We start from the raw sequence: 10,789 nt of genomic DNA on the forward strand, positions 1-10,789 counted from the left end.
TTCAGTCTTTTTCATTACAAGTGTTGAAGTTGGGAGCCCGCCCATAGAACAGAGGAATACATTTCAGTCCTTACATTTCAAGCATTGAAGTTAGGCGCCCACCTGTATAACAAGGGAATACATCCTAATCTAGTGTTTAGTTCACTCTCAGCACTGCATCAGTAGTATCAGTGGGCTACGATTTTGCTAACGACTCACAAACCTTCCCAGTGCAAACTGGGTTAGGAAATTTTGTTTGTTTTGTTTGTTTTGATTGTCAAGGACCCGCCTGTAGAACGGAGTTTGTGGTATGTCAAAGATCGAAGAAGTCAGGAGTCCGCCTGTCAAAGATCAAGCAGTGACCCACTGGAAAGCAGAAGGATTACAACAGAAATCCCCAGCATTCAATCCAAGTTAGAAGCTCGCCTCAAGAACGCGAATCAATAGGCTGGGATGATCAACAGAAGCTGGTCACAAAAACAAAAAAAAACAAGAAAAAAAAGGAAGAAAAAAAAGAAAGAAAAGAGCCCAAAATACGGAAGTGGAGAACAAATGTGATCTGCTCAGGAACTAGCGCCTACAACTAGCAAGTATCAAGGTTCAAATCCAAAGTCTGTATGAAGCACCATTCAAGACTCAAGATCAAGTTTCAGAAGACTTAGAGATAGGAATCCTTGTAACTAGTAGCTGATAGGCTTAGTTAGTCTTTTTCAGTTTTCATTTTTGTTGTAATGACAGGACCGCGGACCGGAACCTCAACGGAACGACACCTTGATCGGCTCTTCACCTCGGTACACTCTACCATCTCTCTCATTCCCGAACTACACGTGGCCTGATTCCTGTATAACCAAGGATATGTAGGCAGCTCAGATACCAGGGCTCGGTCACATTCCCTTCCTTTCCTTAAGTGTAGTCCGTCCAAGTAATGGTCGGGTCAAAAACACGTCTAGTCGTTCTTTGTCGGAAAACTCTTCGTGTTTCCAGTCAAAGAGGGGCAGCTGTAAGCACGTGATTTTTGACCCTCCCCGGGAATTTTTACATTCTTAGCTTAAATATTTAATTTAGGACTAATATAGCTATTTTGACTATTTTTACTTTATTTTTCACGCAAAAGAAAAAAATTACAAAAAAATATATATATAAATTTTAGTTTATGTATCCCTCATAAACTTGAAAAAATACAAAAATTGCACTTTATTTTGTAATTTATATAAATTCGAAAATTACAAAAAAATATATGGTTCTATTAATGTTTGCAGTCATTTTAACTTTGAAAAATACAAAAAAAAATATTACTTCATATTTTATCTTAATATTTTAAAAAAACGAAAATTACAAAAAATAGTTTTATTAATATTTTGTAGCTATTTTAAATCTTGAAAAATATTTAAAAAGATATAGTTTTGTTTAAATACTAGTCTTATTTTTGGTAGTTATTTTGCTTACATAGGACTAGTTAAGCAACGTGTTCCTATTTCTCGGGTCCGGGCAAAAGAATAATATTCGGGTTCAAACTACCCGGTTTTAGGCCTAATTTTCGGACCTAGCCCATAATAAACCGAGTCCCTGACACATGGGGAACCCCACCACGCGTGGGGGACATAAGTCTCGAACCCCACCACGCGTGGGGCTCATTTTTCTGGGCAAACCCATTACAAAACACAGATGAAACATTTGGAAAGGGGGGGATTTTTGGAAAATTTGGGGAACGGACAGATTTTCAAAAGGGGGGACTTAGGAAAATTTTGAAAGGAGATACTGTGGATCTTCTTCTTCATAAAGAAGAAGAAGGGAAACCCTAGCGGGGGACGGTCCAAAAACCACCAAACACCCACCTCCTTCACGTCCGTCGACCACCAAAACCACCCTCAACCCTCCTGTCCAAACACCACCTCCATCGCCACCACCCAAACCAACCCAGCAGCAGCCTCAACCGTCGCACCAGCTGCCTCACGACCACCAAAAAAAACCAGAAAACCCATACCCCGAACCACCTGCGTCCACCACCCGTCATCTTCCCCACCGTGAAACCACCATAACCAAACAAAAACCAGTCGCGACCAACTCCCCCACTGCCCAAAACCTCCATCAACAATCCTACTGTCACCCAAACCTCCATCAACAATCCTACAAAAATAGTTTTATTAATATTTTGTAGCTATTTTAAATCTTGAAAAATATTTAAAAAGATATAGTTTTGTTTAAATACTAGTCTTATTTTTGGTAGTTATTTTGCTTACATAGGACTAGTTAAGCAACGTGTTCCTATTTCTCGGGTCCGGGCAAAAGAATAATATTCGGGTTCAAACTACCCGGTTTTAGGCCTAATTTTCGGACCTAGCCCATAATAAACCGAGTCCCTGACACATGGGGAACCCCACCACGCGTGGGGGACATAAGTCTCGAACCCCACCACGCGTGGGGCTCATTTTTCTGGACAAACCCATTACAAAACACGGATGAAACATTTGGAAAGGGGGGGATTTTTGGAAAATTTGGGGAACGGACAGATTTTCAAAAGGGGGGACTTAGGAAAATTTTGAAAGGAGATACTGTGGATCTTCTTCTTCATAAAGAATAAGAAGGGAAACCCTAGCGGGGGACGGTCCAAAAACCACCAAACACCCACCTCCTTCACGTCCGTCGACCACCAAAACCACCCTCAACCCTCCTGTCCAAACACCACCTCCATCGCCACCACCCAAACCAACCCAGCAGCAGCCTCAACCGTCGCACCAGCTGCCTCACGACCACCAAACAAAACCAGAAAACCCATACCCCGAAACCACCTGCGTCCACCACCCGTCATCTTCCCCACCGTGAAACCACCATAACCAAACAAAAACTAGTCGCGACCAACTCCCCCACTGCCCAAAACCTCCATCAACAATCCTACTGTCACCCAAACCAGCGGAACTCCCCCATCGATCGCCTGTTCCGACGACCTCCTGCTTCATCTTCCTCGCAGCTTCAACCTACTCTCTCACGTCGTCACTGCCCAAGCAGTCCACCGCGACCACGACCAACGACAACAACCCATCAGTCGAAAACCACTGTCCAAACAGGCTCCTCACCCTCCTCGTCAACTAAACCACCCACCAGCTCCCTCTCCGTCCCACGATCATCGTCGCAACCTTAGCTCCCCTACCCACGACCAACCTGAACCACTGCCCAAAACCACCTTCCCGACAGCCCGTCGCAACCAACTCCCACCTCCGTCGACCACCGGCAGAATCGACAAAGCCCACGACCACTCCTTCTCCTCCAATCTCCATCGACACCGTCCAAACACCACTGCTTCAGCTGTACTGTCCAAACGCGACAACCAATCAGCCCATGTTATCGTTGTTCTTTCACTGTCGTCGTGCAGTCTGTTGAGGTCGCCTTTGGTTCGTCGAGGTCTGGTACGTCAAGGTTGTTGTCCGAGGTTTCGTCGCAGGTCCAACGCATCGGACGATAGTATCAAGTAGGTCATCTCTGTCCGTGTCCTTCATATTTGCTGTTTAGTAACATGTACATGTGTTTCTTGAAATACAATCCCAGTTCATGCGAATAGTATGCAAATGAGCGAGACATATTCATATGATGTTTGCAAATTGCTATTTCTTGTTAATTAACTCCGTATGATATTGAAATTTGGTCGTGAATGTATTCCTTTGTTTCGTCATGTTAAGTAGTTATTCGGCATTTTGTTTCTCCATGCTCAGATTATTGCTATCTAAATGTTTGTCTTAATGGTTGTTTGTACATGTAGTAGTAATGTTAAAATCATAGTAGTAATTTAATCCCGCGAAAAAAAATACTCGTTTCATCAAATAAGTTTAATCTACAACCCATGACCCCGCAAAGTAGCAAAGAAATGTAGTCATTTTAGCCTTGTCCTTTTTTCTAAAAAAAAAAGAAAAAAAAAGAAAAAAGAGAAATAAATAAATAAATAAAATGAGACGAGCCTCGCCGAATAAAAGGGACGAATTGCGGGGCCCTCACAGATATAGGTATCATAATGAACACTTAGATTCTGGGACGGGCCGTTTAGCAAATTTCACGGCCTTACCCAAAATAATAATGCGCTAGTTGCTTTAGGCGCGCCTTTAATAATGTCATCTCCCTAAACTCGGGTGCACATTTATGTGACCCAAATCCAAATCTCAACGAAATCGAAATGTGTCTCTAATCACGGGTACATTGACTGTGACGTGGTCTGAGATGCATTTCCATGACGTTGCAAATTCATTTTTAAAAAATAATAAATGGGACGAGCCTCGACAAACAAAAAATGTAAATTGCGAGGCCCTCAGTAAATACTTGTTTTAAAGGTACTTAGAATCCAGGAGGGCCACTTAGCGAATTTCGTGGCCTTCCCAAAATAATAACACGATAGTCTCTTTAGGTGCGTGTTTAATAATCTACTTTCTTAAAACTTGGGGTGTGCATTTCATAACGATAGTCACGATATTATTTTACGGATATGAAAGCAATCTTATAAATTACTAATTTATTGTCAGTTTTGTTTGTTTAATCTACATTTGAATGGATTATCTTAAATTTTACTGAAAAAAGGAAAATATATTTCTCTAGAGAGGACATTTTAAGATCCCGTTTGGACATAAGAAATTTTTTACTTTTTTCCGAAATCAGCGTTTGGTCATAAATTTTTCAATTTTCACTTGAAGATGCATTTTGGAATTTTTCGAAAATTTGAAAAACTCCAAAAAGCTATTTTTTAAAATTTTCACTCAGATCACTCGTAAAACTTCGAAAACAACCAAAATTATATATTCATGTCCAAACACAACTCTAATTTTCAAATACCATTTTCCCTTGAATTTTTTTTTTAAAAAAATTACAATTCTTATGTCCAAACGCCCACTTAGAGCCCATTTGGACATAAGAAATTTTTCCTTTTTTCCAAAATCAGCGTTTGTTCATAAAATTTTCAATTTTCCCTTGAAGATGCATTTTGGAAATTTTTGAAAAACTTCAAAAACCCGTTTTTCAAAATTTTCACTCACAAAATTTCAAAAACAACCCAAAATTATATTCATATCCAAACACAACTCAAAATTTCAAATATCATTTTTACTTAAATTTTTTTTCCACCTTTTTCTGAAATTTTATAATTCTTATGTCCAAACGCCCACTTAGTATGAAAGAATAAGATGGATGTTCCTCGAGTCCGAAACTGAAATGATGTCTTTTTGGGCATAAAATACCTTTATACAGTTAAAAAAAAGTTACATTTCTAACTAAAACGCAGTATTATACTGCGTTTTACATTAACGAAAAATTAGCTGTTAAAGTTAAACGCAGTATAATACTGCGTTTTCCTATAAAATTGGGCCCACCAATAATAAGAGTTCTGCAGGACTGCACAGAATATTTGATTTTTTAGTGTAAAACGTATTATAATACTGCGTTTACACTAATTTTAGGACCCACCAATAAGTGTTCTGCGGATAACTGACATAACAATAATTCAAATACATAAAACATGGTATTATACTGCATTTTACAGAAAAAAAATTTGCACCCCAAGCTCGGACTTGCCTTATTTAAAGGCGTTTGATTTTTATGAAAATCCATTCAAAACTTTCTTTCAAACTTCCGTTCATACTTCTTTTTTCTTTTTATCAAGCATTTTTTTATAATGTCTGAAGAGCCAAAAATAAGGGTTTCATTATATTGGGGGAGGGGGTGAGGTTGTAATGGAGAATAACTCTGTGAGGTATAGCTCACCTCCACAATGTCATGTTAAATTGCCGCTTACAATGGAGTACGATAAATTGGTATCGTTGTTACGTAAAAAATGAGTGTGAGAAAACGTTCGGTGAACCTTAAAGTAACCGGTAGATTTTCGTATTAAGTGACTCCGCAGGGGTTTGCTTATTATTTTGAGTTTAACATCGTAGATAATGAAACTCTTAGAGATTTTTTGCGGATTCCGGATGAATACAGGGAATTTATTGTAATAAAATTATTGAAAATATACGTCAAGGTTGAAGACGTTCCCAATAATGAGTGTGTGCATAGTAGGGATAACCCCCAGTCATCGGGTGGTTATTCTGGAGCAATTTTTGCCGGATAGATTGCTGATGAAAGAGCTTGCCTTGATTTAAACTTGTCACCACCGGCGAATGAGCAGCCACAAAATAATTTTTCGACTTTATATAATCCACAAGACGACTGGTAAACTTCAATTTTTCTACGCTTTAGCGATGTTTATTTTATGTTTTAATTGAATTTGTATTAACACTCATATTTTTCATATGAGGTACAGGCCGGATATGAATTTTACAAGTTATGACCCCGCCCCTAGTTGGAATATGTGTAGGTCTGGCGTATTGGACCACAGTGGTCCATCCGGGAGTCATCACCAACAAAAAAATATCCATCATGGAACGTCAACATAGTACGAATTGTAAGTAAAGTGATATAGCTATCTGTAAAGTATTTATCTAGTTGGGTAGCTTATCATTTTGTTCTTTTTGTGCAGTGAAAACGAGCAACTTGATGTTCCTGACCTCACACAGTTGCCCATAGACGACGTACTGACTCGTGATTTGGTAGATGCGCAGAGTCAGGAAGATGATAGTGATTATGACAACAATGCCGATGAGTATGGAGATGACACACCCTTCCATGATGAGGAGGAAGTGGATGTCGAACCTGAGCTGACGAGGGAGCATGCTCCTCCACCTCCCGTTAGACCAAGAGTGTACGAGTCTCACATGCCCTTTCATGAGCGGAATATTTCCTACCTTGATAATTTGCCAAGTATACCGGACGTGGATGCCCTCACAAGGGATGATGATGAATTACGGTCAGCGATGTGGGATGAGTCTAGACCAACGGTACTTGCAAAGGGCATGTACTCCCCTGATAAAGCTTGCCTAATCAGGGCTGTAAAAATCTACAGCGTAAGAGAGTGCCATGAGATGACGGTAAGGGAGTCAACTACAGAGGTATACAAGGCTGTATGCCGTAGAAACTTTATGGGTTGTCACTGGATGTTACATGCTAGCAAGAAGAAATCAGGTTTGTGGAAAGTGGGTAAATTTATTAGCACCCACAGATGTGAAATGGACACATTCAATGAGTGGATGTAGACTTGATTTCTCTTGTCTTGATTCCATATTTGAAAGTGTCTATTAGGTTCAAGATTAAAAAGTGTATTGCAGCCGTCCACCAGGAGTATGGTTGTACTATAACCAAAAGAAAGGCATATCTCAGTCGCAAACGTGCCTTTGAACTTATTTATGGTGACTAGGATAAGTCTTTTTCATCTCTGCCCAAGTACATGGCCGCACTGCAATACTTTAACCCCGGGACTATTGTTGAATTAGGCGTGAGCGGAGTCCGGACAGACTCGAATATATTTTCGACTATGTGTTCTGGTCATTTAAACCAACAATTGATGGTTTTGTGCATTGTCGTCCTGTAATTTCTATAGACGGTACTCATGTCTATGGAAAGTATGATATTAAGCTTTTGATTGCAGTTGCAGTAGATGCCAACAGACAAATATTTCCACTAGCTTTTGCCATTTGTGCCAACGAAAGCGAAGAGACTTGGACGCTTTTTTGAACCACTTGAAGCAGCATATTGTCAAATAACGTTCAGGTATTTGTCTAATATCTGATCGATATGGTGGTATTTTAAGTTATGTACAGCACATGCCTGAATGGCAGGAACCCTATTCATACCAGCGTTACTGTGTGAGGCACCTGAAGGCTAATTTCCAGAAAAAATATCCTGACAAGGCCATGCATGATTTAATGTGGATGTCTGCAACTGAGCACCAGCAGTGCAAATTCATGAGGCGCATGGAAGCGATCCGGTAGTTAGATCCACAAACCTATACTTGGCTGATAGGACACGAGCTTTACATGTGGACATTGTATGTTGATGGCGGCAGACGATGGGGAGCCCTGACTACAAATATGTCGGAGTCATTCAACGTCTTGTTGAAGCCTGCCCATGGATTGCCTGTCACTGCCATGGTCCGCATGACATTCAAACAGAGTGCGGGGAGGTTTGTTGAAAGACATGGTGCTGCATCAACATTGATGGACAAGGGTGTTCAATTTATGCCATACCGATGAGAAGATTTGAAAGGTACAAGAGGCGAGCACATTGGCATTCATTTTCATAGTACGATCACGACTGAGGTGTTTTTGACTAGGGTAATAATCTACAAACGGTGAATGAAGCTAGCAGGTTGTGTTCATGTGGGAAATGGACCATCTACCACATACCTTACGCGCATGCATTGAAGTGCTTTCAATAAGTTGGTTTAGGGGCAACCAACTATATTGATAGGCAATACAGTGTTGATGCATACATAGACACGTATAGTGGGCAATTGCAGCCATTAGGTGCTGAGCATTATTGGCCGTCGGAACCTTTTAAGATGGTGTGTAATAAGGACTATTTGCGCAAGCTGCAAGTGCAAAAGAGAACGCGTATATGGAATCAAATGGATGTTGGTGACACCGTTTATGCGCGTAAATGTAGCATATGCTCGCAAACAGGACACAACCATCGTAAATGTCCTTCAGGTGGTGTGCGTGGCAGTGGTAATCCAACTCCTGGTGCAAGTTCGTCGAATGTACCCAACTATCAAGGATACATCTAGTCTTTTGTTTTCGTATTATTTTTTGTAATACGTGTATGTACTTGTGTATGTTGCAATATCTATCAAATAAAATTATGTTCTACAATCTTGTTACATCTTATTTTTTAACATGACCTTTTGAATTGGGATGCTGATATGGTTGTTCAAATATTAAACTTATTGGTGTTAGTAAAGAAGACTAATCTAAAAATAAAAAAAAATAAAATCAAGACATCCTTTATTATCCTTCTTAAAATTTAATATGTAAGGCGTGGTATAATACATCTTATTTTGTGAGTTGTTTTGTCGTTCTGAAAAAGTCGAAATAACTGCAAAAAAGCTGTTTCGTTTCAGAAAAACTTTAATATGTAAAGCGTGGTACAATACTACGTTTTATCAGTTGTCTTGTCGTTCTGAAAATAGCTGAAATGACTGCGAAAAAGCTATTTTGTTTTAGAAAAACTTTAATCGGTAAAGCGTGGCATAATACTACATTTTATGTGAAATCTTGCCTATAAATAACGGGCACATTCTAGTTATTTTCTGCGCTTAACAATAACCAATAGCAAATATTTCCATAAAACCAAAGTTTCTCTTTAAGAAATATCTCAACAACCCCTTTATGTCCCAAGGTGCTATTGCGAAAACAAAAAGCATGATGTACGATTGTTGGGAAGAAGGTAGACGCCGCTATTGAGCGTGTATGAACATGTTTTATAGGCAACCCGACGAGCCTACATGTGGTTTTGAGGAATGGATTGATGAACCCTGTCAGCAGGAATACTACAAAGGCTAGTTGTATTTTCTTCATAATTTGTGTACGAGGCAAAGGGAAAGAGAGCGCCGATCCAACCAAGAAATTGAGGAGTTGAAGGTGAAACTAAAGGAGGTGGAAGAAAAAAAAAGGCTGGAAAACCAAATCAAGTGATTGGAGCAGAGAGTACTAGGCGGTCGTGACTAAACAATGGCTTGTACGTGTTGAGCGTAGTAGTGTATTTTTATATTTCCCTTGTCATGTATTTTCATTAGTTGTATTGTTTGTTTTTGTTATGTGTATTTTTAGGTTTGCTATGTTTGTGTTTGTGTTGTCATGTTAAAGTAAAATTGTTGTTCAAATTCTATTACAATAAAAATATTGCTAAAATAGAATTATTGCCATTATTTACATAATGTAGTATTTTCTTCATAGAATTGTTCAAATATTCAACTTATTGGTTTTACTAAAGAAGACCAATCTAAAAATTAAAAAAAAAACTATATGCAAAGAGTGGTATAATACTACGTTTGTAATATGCAAAACGTGGTATAATACTACGTTTTGTGAGTTGTCTTGTCGTTCTCAAAAAAGCTGAAACGATTGTAGAAAAAGCTGTTTTGTTGCAGAAAAATTTAATATGTAAAACGTGGTATAATACTACGTTTTGTGAGTTGTCTTGTCGTTCTGAAAAAGCTAAAAACCATGTGAAAAGGTTGTTTCATTCCAGAAAAATGTAATATGCAAAGCGTGGTATAATACTACGTTTTGTGAGTTATCTTGTCGTTCTCAAAAAAGCTGAAACGGCTGCAGAAAAAGCTATTTTGTTGCAGAAAAAATTAACATGTAAAGCGTGGTATAATACTACGTTTTGTGAGTTGTCTTGTCGTTCTGAAAAAGCTGAAAACCATGTGAAAAAGCTGTTTTATTTTAGAAAAATTAAATATGTAATGCGTGGTATAATACTACGTTTTGTGTGTATGTAAAGCGTGGTATAATACTACATTTTATGTGAAATCTTGCCTATAAATAACGGGCACATTCTAGTTATTTTCTGCGCTTAACAACAACCTATAGCAAATATTTCCATAAAATCAAAGTTTCTCTTTAAGAAATGTCTCAACAACCCCTTTATGTCCCAAGGTGCGACTGCAGAAACAAAAGCATGATGTACGATTTGTTGGGAAGAAGCTGGACGCCGCTACTGGGCGTGTATGAACAAGTTTTATAGGCAACCCGACGTACCTACATGCAATTTTGAGGTATGGATTGATGAACCATGTGAGCAGGAAAACTACAAAGACAAGTTATATCATCTTCATAATGCGTGTACGAGGCAGTGGGACAGAGAGCGCCAATCCAAACAAGAAATTGCGGAGTTGAAGGCGAAACTCAAGGAGGTGGAAGAAGAGAAAAAAAAACTGGAAGATCAGCTCAAGTGG

The sequence above is a fragment of the Nicotiana tabacum genome, chromosome 6 (assembly GCF_000715075.1).
Source record: "Nicotiana tabacum cultivar K326 chromosome 6, ASM71507v2, whole genome shotgun sequence".
Classification (NCBI taxonomy): domain Eukaryota; kingdom Viridiplantae; phylum Streptophyta; class Magnoliopsida; order Solanales; family Solanaceae; genus Nicotiana; species Nicotiana tabacum.